This window comes from Agelaius tricolor, unplaced genomic scaffold (assembly GCF_023055355.1).
Source record: "Agelaius tricolor isolate 1412-34295 unplaced genomic scaffold, bAgeTri1.0.p SCAF_12, whole genome shotgun sequence".
In the NCBI taxonomy this organism is placed as follows: domain Eukaryota; kingdom Metazoa; phylum Chordata; class Aves; order Passeriformes; family Icteridae; genus Agelaius; species Agelaius tricolor.
In genome coordinates, this window is record NW_027269272.1 from 88,927 (window position 1) to 104,824 (window position 15,898).

A 15,898-nucleotide genomic window follows, 5' to 3' on the forward strand; every position below is an offset into this window, starting at 1 on the left:
TTGTTATATGCGTAAGTTTGTGTATGTGATTTTAACCTAATCATTGTAGTACACATTACTAGTCTCCCTGCAATGGTATGTAAGTGCTTGTATCCCACAATCAAATTGGATTCTGATTACCGAGTGGGTCTCCCTGTCTCTCTGCATTGCCGAAAGAGGATCTTGACCCACCTATCACAACTAAACAAATACCGTTCAGTGCTACCGAATTAGCTAAGCTGTAAAAAGAATCCGGGTGCCTCCCACAAGAATCAGAGACAAATATGTCCTCCGAGTGTCCCTCGATGGTGGAGATCAAATTAAATTAACCGGAGGCCAGTGGGTACTGGGGACATGGAGCCTTCTTCACAACAGGAGATAAGGAGGTAAGCGTGATGCATGGTCCCTGACACAGGGTGCGTCTTTCTGGGCCGGGAGAATGAATCCTTTGGAAAGGGGTGACCCCCTGGCAATCGTTGACACCACCGACCAGCTCTTAGAAAGTGTCCACAAAGCCGCCTGCCTGCAAAAGATTCATGAAAAGAAATTAGTTCCTGGTTTTGAATGCCCAATGCAATTACCTGTGAAGCCAGAACTAATGACCGATTGAACTCGTGGGCTTCCAGAAACACTTAAACATACAGCAATGACTCTACAGAAAACCATAATGGCTTTGAATCCTGTAGAAAGACTAGATAAGATTCCTCAGGAATTCCCCTGACCAAAGTGGACCTAGAGATCCTGGCTTCACTCCCTACTCTTCCCCCTCACAGCCCTCAGCTTCTCAATCTGATTCACCTGCCAGTAGCCATAAAGTTTGGACATGAGCTGAAGTTGCAGTAGATCTGATTAATTATTGTAGACAATATGGACCTATAAAAACCCCGGCATAGAAATCAGAAAATAACAAAGGTGTTTGATTTATTGGGGCTCCTCACAGTGAAAATATAGAGAAAGGAAAACAGATCTCTAACTGCCACCATTGGTGGTTGTTGGGAATTCAAAAGTGGGTCCCCAAAGAGGTGATGGATGGTTTGCCCCTTGAGAAATTGCAGAAAATAATAAATAATTGGCACCAGCGAAAACCGAATCCATTGGCTCAACCCAGTGCACCCCTCCCTTCTCAGGGACAAAAACTAACCCTCCCCCAGCCTCTCCCACAGAACACAGGCAGTGAACCAAAACCAACAGGGTTTTCGGGAAACAAATCTCTCTGCCGCTTACAGGTGGGCAAAGGGGCGGAGCGTGGGTTTATTTAAGAATGCTCACTAAAAATAAATCAGGATATATATTAAGCCCAGCTATCACGGGCCTCCACAGGCTACTAGTAACCTTTTTGATTGACATTGGGGCTCAAATCTCTGCACTAACAAAAAAGGATGCCCAGAGGTGTGGAATTGTTCCAACTAAGAGACAATGCTGTGTTCTTAATGCTCTGGGAACTACAGAATCTATGAATGTTGCCTTAGCCAAACTGACGCTCCCTGGAAATGAGCATCAACTAGTCATCAAAATGGTAATTGGGAACATTCCAAATAATTGATTAGGAATGGGTGTCCTTGCTGGGAGGCAGTGGGAAGACTCTGAGGGATTTCTGTGGTCTTTTGGCACACTGCCACTTAACATTAGGCTACTTCAAACCGCACCCTCCCTACCCTATAATCAAACAACTCATGTAAAACAATACCCTCTACCTTCTGGTGCCAGAGAAGGTATCAAAGCGGTTCTACAGGACTTGAGAAACCAAGGGGTAATAATTCACACACATTCTCCTTTTAATTCACCGGTATGGCCAGTCTGAAAAGCCAGTGGAAAGTGGAGATTAACAGTAGATTTTCGCAGGCTTAATGCCAACACAGACCCTCTTACAGCACTGGTCCCAAACTTAGCTGAATTAATAACATCAATTCAAGAAAAGGCTCACTCAATCATGGCAATGGCAACTATGGATGTCAAAGACATCTTCCTTATGATACCTATACAGCCAGAAGATATAGGGACCATTTTGCCTTCACATGGGAAAGGACGGCAATACACTTGCACTAGGCTTCCCCAAGGCTACAAACACTCCTCCACTTTGGCCCACCATGCTTTAGTTGAGGAATTAGAAAAAATACCCAAACCTGATCCTGCTGATCCTGTAGCTGATAATCAATACATTTAAGACACTCTGGGGGGGGGGGGGGGGGGGGGGGGGGAAGGATGAAATAGAGGTAGTAGGGAAACATCAGCAGAAAATAATCTCTCACTTAAAAAGTCTTGATTTGCAGTTACCCGCAGAGAAAATTCAGAAACCTTCTCAGGAAGTGAAGATTTTGAGAATTTGGTGGAAAGGAGGCATGACATGTATTCCACCCGATACCCTAACCTCTTTAGATCAGTTTCAAAGGCCTGAATTGAGGAAAGATCTCCAGCAAGCTCTAGGACTATTGGTGTTCTGGAGAAAACACTTCCCAGATTTCTCAATAATTGCTAGGCCGCTTTTTGACTTGCTGAGGAAAAGGATGAAATGAGATTGGACTCCTTCTCAGGAAGAAGCATTGCAATTACTGATTTTTGAGGCAACAGCTCACCAAGCACTAGGCCCTATCCATCCCACAGATCCCTTTCAGGTGGAATGGGGATTTGCCTCCTCAGGGCTATCAGTACACATTTGGCAGTGGGGTCCCGAGGGTCCAACGGGGCCTCTTGGTTTTTATTCCTGTGGTTTCAAAGATGCTGAGAAAAGATACACTACCTGGGAAAAGGGGTTGTTTGTAGTTAGCTTAGCTCTCCTAGAAGAGGAAAAAATTGCATGACAAGAGCTTTCTGTATTAAGAAGCCCTTTCAAAGTTATCAAAATCGTCACTAATGGGAGCCCCACCCCTCCCCCCCACCTGACGGGGTAGCCCAAAGGGCCTCAGTTAGGAAATGGTATGCTCAGATGGAAGGCTATTGTAATACCGTCTCAATAATGGAAGATGCTGCTAAAAATCTAACAATCCAAGGCACTGAGAGCCTGGTTAGCAGCCAAGATAAATGTGCCTCTGTAATCAAAGCTGCCCTTCCTTCCTCCCCTGAACAAGCAGCAAGTTCTTGGTTCACAGATGCCTCTGCAAAACGGGAAGGGAAGGTATGGAGATCTAGAACAGCTGTCTTACACAATTCATTTGGTGAAAGAATCATTACTGAAGGGGAAGGCAGCGCTCAGGCTGGGGAACTCATAGCTGTTTGGAGTGTTTTCCGATGTGAGGCACAGAACATTTCTCTTGCCTGCATTTACACCGACTCTTACGCAGTGTACAAAGGTTGTACCGAGTGGCTTCCTTTCTGGCAGCAAAATGATTGGGAAGTTCACAGAATTCCAGTGTGGCAAAAGGAAAAGGGGCAAGAAATTTTAGATGTTGCAAGCCAAGGAAATATTGCTATTGGTTGGGTAGCTTCTCAGCAAACAGATGGAAATCCAGCAGGAGAGTGGAAGAATAGAGCTGATGAACTAGCAAGGCTCAGCCCCCTGAAAAAGGAACTCATTCCTGAGGACTGGGATCAACTATTAGAATGGCTGCATGGAAAAAGACAGCACACGGGTGCGAAAGATTTGTACAAAGAAGCTCATGCTTGTGGTTGGCTGGTTACCAGGGAAATGTGTAAAACATGCGTATCAGCCTGCGAGCAATGTCACAGGTGACTGGAGAGACATCCTTGAGAAGATGACCCTCTGCATTTAAGAAAGGGTAAAGGCTTATGGGACGCGTGGCAGGTAGACTATATTGGCCCCTTTAAGAAGTCAGGAGGTAAACACTTTGTGCTAGTAGGAGGAGAAATTGTATCTGGGTTGGTTCAAGCTGATGCTTTGAAAAGAGCTACAGGTGATAATGCGGTTAAAGCTTTGCAGGGGTGGTTTGGAACTTTCCCAAAGCCACAGGAAATTCAATCTGATCACAGGTCCCACTTCACTGCTAGAGGTGTACAGCATTGGGCAAAAGGTGAAGGAATTAAGCGGTCTTTCCACACCCCTTTCCACTACCCTCAAGCTAAGGGGATCTTAGAAAGGACCAAGGGTTTTTTGAAAGGACTTCTGAAGCCCCGGGAGGGAAATTGGGACGTTCGGTTATGGGAAGCTGTTAAAAGAATGAACAGTAGATGGGGGGGGAATGGATGTCCCAAAATCACTGCCTTTTGCCCAACAGCTCCAAGCATCGTTCCCTTACTACGGCAACCTGACGATTCAAAAAGTCCAGCACATTACCCTGGACAACCTGTTCTGGTGGACCTCCCTACTGTAGGGGAAGTAGCACTAGTGCTGAAAACCCCTCTGAAGAAATATGCATGCCTAGCCTCTGATGCTCTAGGGAAAGAGCATTGGATAAATACATGCTGGATAATCCTATCCATTTTAACTCTTTTCTGGCCTCAGTGGAAGGATTTCTGTTGTTTTTACTTTTACAGAAGAACCCTGAGGAACATGAAAATCATCTGAACCATGATAACACTGGTGATGCTTTTCTGCATCCTACCACAATTCCATGGACAGGATCCTGCTGAGTGGTTGTGGTCTGAAGCTACCCTCCATCCCACTAATGTTCTAGGAGCGTAGCCCAAGGGTGGCCACCCAAACCTAGAGCCTATAGTGCTGCATGACCCCCAGGTATATGGTCCAAGTGAGTGGGGATGGGATCAGAAGGACTGGACTAGAGCCCTAACTGGAACAATTGGTGAGTCGATTGTGGAAGCATGCAGAAAAATGGAAGGATCTCTCTATGAGAAATCCACCTCCATCACAGTTGCCGGAAATTTTATGGAACCAGATGGGAAAAATGATCGGGATATCCCTTCAGCGAGACTGTGTCCTACAAACAAGTGGGAGTGTGCCAAACAAATTCCCCTTACTCTGTGTTGTTGCCAGGAGTATGTTGGTAATTACACTCTAGGTCGCAAAAGGAACAATGTTGCAAGTACAAAGGATTGTAAAAATGAACCAATTGATTGCTGGCATAATTTGACGTTAACTAAACCGACTTAAGTGACATGCCGCTGGCAAAATAACTTGACCAACCTGTTAGGTTGAAAAGGCTTAGCTCATAAATTTAAGATAGACCCTATAACAAAACCCACGCTGAGTACCGTAGTTACATCCCAGTGGAATAGACGGGACTGAGAGCATGAAGCCCACACTGAGCACCATAGTTACACCCCAATGGGTAGAAGGGACTGAGAGCACAAAGCTGACATTGAGTACAGTAGTTACATCCGAGTGGGCAGAAGGGACTGAGAGTCCCCTTAGTCAATGTGGCCTTGGTCCCAAGCTTTTGTTCACTTGGCAGGTATGGGAAAAACAAAAAGCCTGGCAGCTTCAAGGGGGAGTGGGAGAAGGAATTAGCCGAAGGATTTGTGGAACTGCTTATAGCAAAGCAATCTCCATCAGTGTTTTGACAGATCAGACAAATAAGCGTGAACAGGTTTGTACGCCCCCAAGCGTACAAGACTGTTGGCGCAATTTTACATTAACACAAACTGCAGAAGTAGTTTGTCTTTGGTCCAAAACTAGTGAAGGCTTTTCTTTTAAGTTGATAATAAATGGGATGAACCAACCTTCTACTACCACCACTCCAGCCCAAGCACCGCTTATGCTTAGCCTGAGAAGTTTTGAAATTGGACCATATATAATCAGGAAAACTGGTCAACAACACATATTGTTCAATCTGGCACGGTCTCTTAAACAAGTCAAATTGCTGATGATGCAAAACAATGTCTCAGAAATTCAGCCGGCCTGTTTGCCTTTTTTGCGGACTTCCTTTGAGGGTTGGACCACCTGGCTGCAAAAACAGAAAGTCCGTTTTTTCTTTAAAAACAGACACTAAGAGACATAACCGGTGTTTTGGGAACAGGTTTTGGAATTCTAAATAGTATTGATTCTGAAGTACACTAATGGATAAATTGGCTGCCACAAAATGGTTAGAGATTTGACCAAATTAAAACAACCACTGCAATCATCCTTATTGGCTTTGGGAACACAGCAGTGCTTGCTATCAAACATATTACCAGCTTGGGAAAAGGTAAATGTAAGTGATCGCAAATTGGTAGACTGATGCACTCGGTGCTACACAAAACAACCTTTCTTTGGCTCTTAGCTGTATCCAGGCACAATTGTCGATGCAGTCAGTTGCTGCCTCAATGATAAGAGAAGGTGAAGGCAATTTTCCTGCTGAAATTCAGAAAAGAATTTGGGACAATGCCACTGATTTTGAAAGAGAATTCCAGTCCTGGTGGAACTTGGTGAATTTTACTTACCACCCCATTACAAACACAGCCACAGCTCTTGTGTTAACCGTACACAATGCCTCAGTGCATTTGAGATTTCCTATTATTGCATTAGGGCTAAATCATGATGGAGCTATTCCCAATCTTTCTGAACATAGAGAATGGGCCCATCAAACTGGTAAAAAATGGCAACATGTTAATTTGGAATCTTCTATTGTCCGAGAACTAGGCTTCATCTGTGAAAGTAATGCAATTACAGCTCAGGATGTTTGTTTGGACACAGAACAAAATATCTGTCATTTTGAAATTCATCCTAACGAGACTTTCGAAACAGTCCTTAAATATATAGGCAATGGGTGTGGGTGCTTTAGAACTGCTTGTGATGCGGTATTTGTAGAAAATGCAGTAGTGGATAGTAAAAATCATTCAAATTGTTGCGCTTGTAACTTTACAAAATTGAGGGATGTGATTTTTCTTCAGAAGCTCCAGTTACCTCCCATTACCTTTTTCAATCCAATTAAAGACTGATTCACAAACTATTACTGTCCTAGGGTGACGTTATGATGCTTGTATCCCCATCCGTGTGTTCTGTTGATGCTGGCTATCATGTTCTGTGCCTTCAAGACTGGCTGTGAAGAGCGAATGTTTTGTTTTGGTTTTGCTATCAGCCGCTCCCCCACAGCTGGCGCGACACAGAGACAGGGCAGTACATGGGTGCTGCTTTTGCTTTTTGCTTTGCTTTTCGCTTTGCTCTTGCTTCGGCTTTGCTCCTGCTTTGCTCTTGCTGTTTTGCTCCTGCTCATTAGTTAGTTTAGCTAAGCAGTCCAAATTTTCCCTGGACTGTTTCTCCTTTCCCTTCTTTGGACCTACTCGGACCTGCTCCGGACTGGGACCTGGGAAACACCGAGAGTTTGCACCTTGTGGCCAAGGTGCAGCAGCTACCCCAGCACAGGACAGACTGATAACAGAGTGAGCACTCCCAAGAGAGACTTTCTGAAGTTGTCTACTTTTTCAGAGCGGTGAAAGAGTGGTGCCATCTGGTATTGATCCTTTTGTGTGCTGCGGGGTGCTTTGCCTGTTACAGAAACAGGTTCTTTCCACTTGTTTCCAAGGAATCCTTCCTGACCTGGTTGGGGGGAGGGGCCATGTGGGTTTGTTTTCTGGAGGGTCCACCTTTTGGAGGTTTTCTCCCAAATTTGCCCTAAACCAGGACATTTACCTACTCCCATTGGGATGAACATTACTTTGGTAAAGCAATCTTTGCTTCATCAGGACTTCATTGAAATATTGGAGAAGATCAAGAAGAATAGACAGAAAGCACTGGTAACTGTTCATCACAATGTGAAAGAAATACACCATGTCATAGAGAGAGTAAGAAAAGATACTGAACACAGGTGGTAGGATACTCTTTTTGGGTGGTCACCTACTGCCACAAGAGTCCTGAACAGTATGTGTCATCCCATCATTGCCCTTTTGCGTTTCGTTTTGATTGGGGTTTTTTAATCAGCAATCTTACTCATTATGAATTGGAGAATGATGAAAGAGTTAACAAAATTGATGTCTGTAATTAATGCACACAACTGGGCTGATGTCCTTTTCACTGTGGACATCTCCAAGACTATTGACACAAGGCGACTACAAATGAGAGGATGTGTTTTGAAATCGTCTTCAATTTTCTTTGACGATTATAAGAAAATTACTTTTGATTTTTGGTGAATTGTTTTGAAAAAAAATATTTTAAATGAACTGTTGTTGATTTGTTTATTGCTTTATTGCCTTTGATTATTTGTGATTAGTTTCAGATATTTGAAAAAAATGTTTCAAAATAATATGGTTTAAATTACTGTTATTATAGTTGTTTCTTGTTTCCTTACCCCCGCCTTTTTTTATCTTTTCTTGTCCTTCCCTTCTCTCTCTCTGTCTGACGTATTGTCTCTGCTTTCCAGGATATGCTACCAATGTGCGACAAGTATACAACAATAGTACAGAACACTGCTGATGAAGACCCTTTGAAGCCTGTCGTGAGTCACCAGGTGCTGTGAAAGATGGTCTGAGGTTCCCCCCATTTGCCTCACGACCGTCCACAGGACCGATATCAGGACCCTGAGGACCCCGATGGGACCTCTGGCCTGCCAGTAATGGATGAACACCAAAAATCCTGAGGCCCCTGAGCAGAATTCTGGCCTGCCAAGGGATTGTTCACAGCTGTGTCTTCAGTGACTGCTTCTAGCAGGGCCTGCCAAAGGGCGACCCAGCCTATATGCTTGCACCTGCTTCACGACAATAGACCAGGAATTTTCCCACCTCTTGGCCAGATGAACTTGCTGGGGCAACTTGGTAGCCCCCCCATGGAAAATCCTTCCTCTGCTCCACTACCACCGTGAGGCACCGAGGTTGAAGCCCCCCTCCCAAGGACTGAGACTGAGACACCTGTAATTCTGATGCAGGGGTGCTGGCCTGACTGAAGCAGGATGCCTGCTGAGTGTTGCCTAGAGATGTGCCTACAGGACCTAGACTGGTTTCCCCCAGAAAGCAGTCCTGAAACAGTGGGTCCCACTCACTGCTGCTACTGACTTATCCTGCTGAGAACATGGACTGTCTGTACCCGTCTTCAATACCTTTTTCCCCCTCAGCAATTTCAATAGACTTCTTCTTCTTGATTGGATCTGTTCCCCCTCAGCCATTTCAAGATTCTGTTTCCCCCCTCAGCAATGGACTATAATAGAACCTTGAGTTCACCAGGACTTTGAGACCTTCCCAACGTGACTAGGCAAACTCTATCGGCTGGACTAAGAGGACTTAGTCTCTCCATGTTTGGTAGCTATACTCCTCTCTCTTTCTCCCCCTCTTTTTTATTCTTTTCCTCTCCCTGATTCCTTTCAGGCATTTGCTGTGGTCATTCTATAAAGGTGCATTTGTTTGGATTGATACTGCAATCCCCTTTCCAGGTTGTCTGTTGCACTCCCAGATCAGTTAACCAACCAACCAGTTAACCAATCCGTTGGTATGAGTGGATCATGACAATACCTTCTTTCAAGCTGAAATTGGTTCTAGTCCATAGAAGCACACTGGTAGGTAAAAGTAGACTCTAAAAGATAACATTCAAAATGTATTTCCCTTGTCTTCCCATTAAAGCAAGTGAAGAAAGCAGACAGGAGATCTTCACATAACATGCTATGCAAATTGAAAAGATTCTGTCCTTATTTGAAGCAACTGAGGAACTCACACAATGAAATACAGTTCAGACAGATGGAAGGGTCACAGATGATGTCAAATCTGTACTTCCAATGTTTGAATGAAGCAAGATTTCTTGAAGTACAATCCTATAAAATGAAGGTGAGTTTGCAGAAGCAATTGAACTGGGTCTGTTTTCTAAACACAATGTTTTCTAAGTAACTGAGGATTCAGGAAGGCAACCTTGGAATTTAAAGGATTTAGAAAGATACAAATACCAAGACTGGCAGTTCATTAGCTTTAACAGTCTCTTCAAATAAGATCTATTTTTAACTTCTTCTTGTAGTAGGTCTGAAGACATTAGGAATGATGCAATAAAACAAAACAAGCAACAAACCAAAACAAAACCAAAACAGCTTTCTCAAAAAGCTTGGAGAAACCAGAGAAATTATGATTTTTAGGGGTTAAGTAGTCCTTTAAAAGTTGTCTCTGGGAAAAGAGATAAAAAACCACTAATTGACTGGGGAGTATATTCCAAACCTGTACTGAAGCATGTAAGGGACAAGAGCCGGTAATAAAACTACTATGCTGGGTTCATCTGTTAAAAGCATTCCAGAATGGTTGAAATTATCAATCACATAATGTGGGATTAAAAAAAAAAAAAAAGAAAAAAAGAAAAAAGAAGAAAACATAGAGAAAAAAATATTTTGAAGATGTTTTCCCATTCCCAGATGGCATAACAACTTTATTTCATTTTGTTCCTAAGACTGATTAATAGCTAATGAAGTGTTTTACAATTGAGAGTGAGAGTGTTCTCACTAACCGTACAATTTGGATGGATCTCTTTTACTTTGCACAGCAGCAGATACGGTTTAGCACTCCACAGTTCAATCCCCAAAAGTGAATGGGTGTGGCAGATTTAACCTAACTGGCCAGTCCACCAGAATGCTTAATTATCTTGGAAAATGCTTTGCCCTATCTCATTATCTGGACATGTCTCTCTAGCTCCGCTTTGAGCTCCTTGATCTTTCATCTACAGGATGAGATCCAATTTAGCTTAGCAAGGACATAGCCTTTCAAAACCACATCTTTTATCTTCTGCATTCATCCAAGTACATTTCTACTGCAGGGAACCCTGTGGAAGATCCTAGTTGTTTTGTTTCTCAGATAGTTGTTGCATAAAAGAGCTCTTCTTTTAATTTTTTCCCTGCTAAAGGATAGGCTCTGTACTTAACTGATTGTGATGCTAACTCATTATCATCTATTCTTCAGTCGTACAGAGTAGGCAGCAAAGTTTTCTTCTGAAGACATTCATTTAATGAGAAAGGCTGAAGGTCTGACTTTAGTTGCAAAGGCCACTGATTGACCGGTTGCAAAATTGTTAAGTCTAGTAAGAGCAGGAAAAGTGTGCTGTTGCTGTGCCTGTAAATGTCGTGTCAGCTGCTGTTGGGATAAAAAGCATGAGCATAAGAAAACATGGATAGAAAAGAAATTTGTTGTGATTTCTGCACAAGAGGAAGTATGAAGCACTTATTTCAGTGGCTAAGACAGTATCATCATTGGGCCAGTTCTCTTCAACATCTTTTGAACAACCTGGACACAGCACTTGAAGGAATATTAAGAAAGTTTGCCAAAGACACTAAATTGGGAGGAGCTGTGAACTAACTCCCTTGAGGGCACAGAGACCTTGCAGAGAGATCTTGCCAAATAGGAGAGATGGGCAATTCTTGCTGGCCGGGAGTCTATGCACAAATCACAAAAGGGGCGGGACTGCTGGGGACGGCGTCTCAAGCTGGGTTTTTTCCAGCATCAGTCTCATTACATGGTGATGACAATGGGAAGCTGCCAGCAGCTCACGTCCCCAGCAGCAGACAAAGAACTTAATGTTACAACTGACTTGAAAAGTTTTTTGACCAATCACACAAAGCAAAAGCATATTGACAGTACTTCTATCCAATCACTATAAAGACATGTACCTGGGCTTAGAACAATGCTCGCTTCTTTCGAATAAAAGACCTGCTTGTAAGCCTTAAGATACAGTGCACAGAGCTCCGTTATTAAGCTTAGAACTACCTAACATCGCCCTAGATATACTTTGCTGTAGCTTAGGGAGTTATTCTAGACAAGCATTAATACACAGACCATTGTTCCATTTGTCCTTACTTTTCTACTTCTCATCTAATTTTTCTGCTGACAAACCTTATGACTACTGCTTAGCTCCAATGACAGTTCTGCTGTCTCTGAGGCCTTCCTTTTGCAGCTTTCCCAAACCCCTCTGTTTTTGAGGATTCCCACAGGCAATCACCAACCAGATGGAGTGGAACAAGGGCAAGTGCTGGATTCAGCACCTGCAACTGGGCAATCCTGGTGGGTGTATAGACTGGGGAGGGAGCAAGAGGCTGGGAGAAGCACTGCAGAAAGGGACCCAGGCTCCTGGCCAATGGCAAGCTGAATGTGCATCAGCAGTGCCCTGGCAGCCAGGAGGGCCAAGCCTGTCCTGGGGTGCATCAGGCACAGCATCACCAGCTGGGCAAGGGAGGGGATTGTCTTGCTCTGCTCTGCTCTGCTCTGCTCTGCTCTGCTCTTCTCTGCTCTGCTCTGCTCTGGGGTGGAATCACCTTGGTATTAGAAAGTCCTCAAATGAGGTCTACAAAGACAGGACTCAATGAAATGGCATGCAGCTGAGTCAGGGGAGGTTTAGGTCGGGTATCAAGAAAAAGTTTTTAACCCGAGAATGGCTGGGCACTGGAAGAGTCTCTCCAGGGAGTGGTCACACCATCACAACTGTCTGAGTTTGGGAGTTCAAGGATGGCCCCAGGCAGGGCCAGGAGTTGGACTGATGATGATCCTGATGGGGTCCTTCCAATTCAACAGATTTGACGACTGGATGGTTCTGTCCTGGCCACTCAAGGTATATTGCTTGGTCTCATCAGATTTTGATCTGCTCTTGTTGTTGGTCAGACTTTGTCCCTAGTGGCTAATGATATTTATCACAAAGTGCCTTTTCTCAATTTTCTCAAGCAATTGGAACATGCGCCTTAGAATCCTAAAAAAAGTCTTTTCTTTGAAACAACACTGTAGTGTTTTTCACTGCCCAGTAGTCTTTCCAGATCTTAAGGAGAAAGAAGGCAAAATGAGGGGACGTATTACAATGAATGATTGTCAGTTTTCCGGTTCTTTGACAGTATATTTGTACTTCTACTATTCTTTTCTGTAAAATCATGGTTTTCTATAGTATCCAATTTTCTAGCAAGACACATTTCTGCAACTGAGCCCATCAGTCTTTGTGAAAAGATATTGTCAAAAGTACAAAACATATGAATAGGCAGTGACAAGTGAGGGAAAAAAGGAGTGTGAGAAGCAGCTGCATGATACTAAAGTGAGACAAGAAGAAGGAGAAGGTGCTCCAGTTGACAGAGCAAAGAATCCCCCACAGTCCCTGGAGGACATCATCATGAAGCAGGTTGTCTCCCAGCAGTCCCTGGAGAACCGTGGAGGAACACAATGGAGCTCGTGGGGAGCTCCATGCCACAGCAGGTGACTGTGCCTTGAAGGAAGCTGCAGCTTGTGGAGGGAGAGAGGGCCAGAAAAGCATCCTTGACCTCTTGGAAGAGTGGAAGAGTACGTGCAAATCTTCAACAGCTGCTAACTCTAATCTATTCTCTTTCCACTTCTTGTCTTAGGTAAGTAAGAAGACAACCCAAGAATTAGAAGCCTAAATTCTTTTGCTTGAGGCTCCCATTCTTTCTGCCATTCTCTTCAAATTTAGTTTGAAGTAAAACTGATGATAAAGTTCTTAAGGCTTGATGTTCAGGCTTTTCAGAAAATAGGGAGTGCAAATAACTCTTGTCACTGTCATTTTTTTCAGAGGAGGAAAAAAGGGAAATTACTGGTTTTCAAGGACTTACGGAAATCCATGGGTAACGGTGGTGAGACTGAAGAGTTTAATTAATCTGAAAAGAGAATGTCGTGGAGCTACCTCAGCTCTGTACAAGTTTTTTTACCAGGAAGTCTAGACTTTTAAACAGACTAAGGACACAATAGTTATCTCTGGGAATATTTTAGTATGTATAGTACATTCATCTTTAAATAGTTCTATCTGTTTGACAGTTATGACTTGGGCTTTAATTTTGATGTGAAAAGAAATATTTGTGATTCAGATCATTTCCATTGCTGAAGCATTTCAGTTGTTGACTGTTTTTGCTGTCTCCTGAGGGCGGGGAAATAGTCTTTGTACCAATACTGAAACAAACTAGATGGAAAAATTTGTTTTCCTCATTCTTTTCTGTCTATTTCAACAGGCACAGCAGCAAGACCACTGCTATGAGTCTGAGTGGCCCTTCCACTCCAGGATGACAAACTTGTATGGGCTAGTATGTTATTTGCACCCATTTCTGATGCCGGCTGTTAACTGTTGTGCAGAAAGATCTGTCAACCTTTTTCACAGGAAGACACTTCTGAATTGCTTCACTTGTCTCTGAAGCAGAGACCTAAGCTGGCACTCCATTTCTGAGATCTTGCTGTGTTAGCCCCCAAACCCATTTCTTTCAAATGCCTTTTACTTTCAACCCAAGCACTTCATTACTTCATGATGTAATCTCTTCTTCTTCATGTTCGGGGGATTGTTTTAGACTGATAAGAACATATTGCTGTAAGCAGGTAGAACATCTATCTTAAGCAGTATCCATCACTTGGCTTTGGTTCATGTATCATAACATCTGCAAGGCATGTCATTTACAATCAATGGATGGGCTGGGGTAACGGGCCACAGGTTTAGGAATCTTTCTCCAATTAATTTTGCGTTAAAATTTAGCTCTTATCATTTCAATTGGGTCTTTATTAAAACAATCATCTATTTATTACCTGTACCACAATGACCAGTGTACCTGTACCACAGTCAACAGTGGCTGAGCATCCTACAACAATTCCAAGAAGAAGAATGGTCTGAGCCCCCAGTGCAGCACAAGAAGTCTGTCATCAAGCCGGAGTCCCGCAGGCGTTTTCTCAGCCTGGAGAAGAGCAGACTCCGGGCAAATTGTTAGAGCAGCTCTCCAGTAGCTGAAGACAGCCTACCAGAAGGAGGCAGGTGAGCTACACAAGGGCACGGAGCGATAGGAAAAGTGTGGATGGCTTTAAAACCTGAAGAGGATAGGTTTCCTTTGGCTATTGGGAAGAAATTCCTTGCCAAGATGGTTGTGAGACACTAGAACATGTTGTGGGTGACCAATTCCTGGAAGTGATCAAGGCCAGCTTGAATGGGTCTTTGAGCTTAAGGCGGTCCTAGTGGAAGGTGTCCCTGACAATGGCATGCTGGGGAGGACGTAGGTGAATTTAAGGTCCCTTCCAAACCCAACCATTCCATTATTCTATGGTAATCATTCTGTACAGTAGCAGTAAGAAGTTGAAGCTAGAAATAACATATTCATGCTGAGAAACTGCTATCCAAGGAGTTGAACTGTTTGGGTCTCACATTTATGGGCCATTTAGCAATACTATATCTAATATCTACTCCTCGCTCTTTATCATACACACAAGTATTTTATCATCTTTAACGTTTCTGATATTTGGGAATTTTCTTCCCTTCTCTTTCTTTCTTTCTTTCTTTCTTTCTTTCTTTCTTTCTTTCTTTCTTTCTTTCTTTCTTTCTCTTTCTCTCTTTCCTTCTTTCTTTTCTTTCCTTCCCCCACTTCCTTCCTTCACTGCCTTCCTTCCACTATGTCCTTCTTTCTGCCACGTCCTTCTGCCACTTCCTTCCCTCCCTCCATCCACTTTGATGTTAATTTGCAAACTGTCAAATAGTTACAGGAAATTACTCACAAGTATTTTATCATCTTTAACGTTTCTGACATTTGGGAATTTTCTTTCCTTCTCTTTCTTTCTTTCTCTTTCTTTCTTTCTTTCTTTCTTTCTTTTTCTTTCTTTCATTTCTTTCTTTCTTTCTTTCTTTCTTTCTTTCTTTCTTTCTTTCTTTCTTTCTTTTTTTTCTCTTTCTCTCTTTCCTTCTTTCTTTTCTTTCCTTCCCCCACTTCCTTCCTTCACTGCCTTCCTCCCACTATGTCCTTCTTTCTGCCAAGTCCTTCTGCCACTTCCTTCCCTCCCTCCCTCCACTTTGATGTTAATTTGCAAACTGTCAAGTAGTTACAGGAAATTACTCTTCTTTAAATATCATTTTGAAGCTTAGAAATGAATAACAAAATTGTGTCAAAACATGGCATTTAAAAGCTATCTGAAAGTGAGAACTAGCTATTGAAAAGACAAAAATACAAAAATGAAATGATGGAGTCGATGGTTTTAAGGGATATTCTTTGTATGGCTTTGATACAAATGAGGATCTCAATTTTTACACCTTCTAAAAACACATCTTGAAACTTACTACTTTCCGTGACAAAAATATTTCCAAAACAAGCAGATGAAAATATCATCTCCCAAATAGTCATCATCAAGTCCAAAAGATTACCCTGCTTTTACGTAGTAAGCTTTATGGAGATTTCTATTCTCACACAAA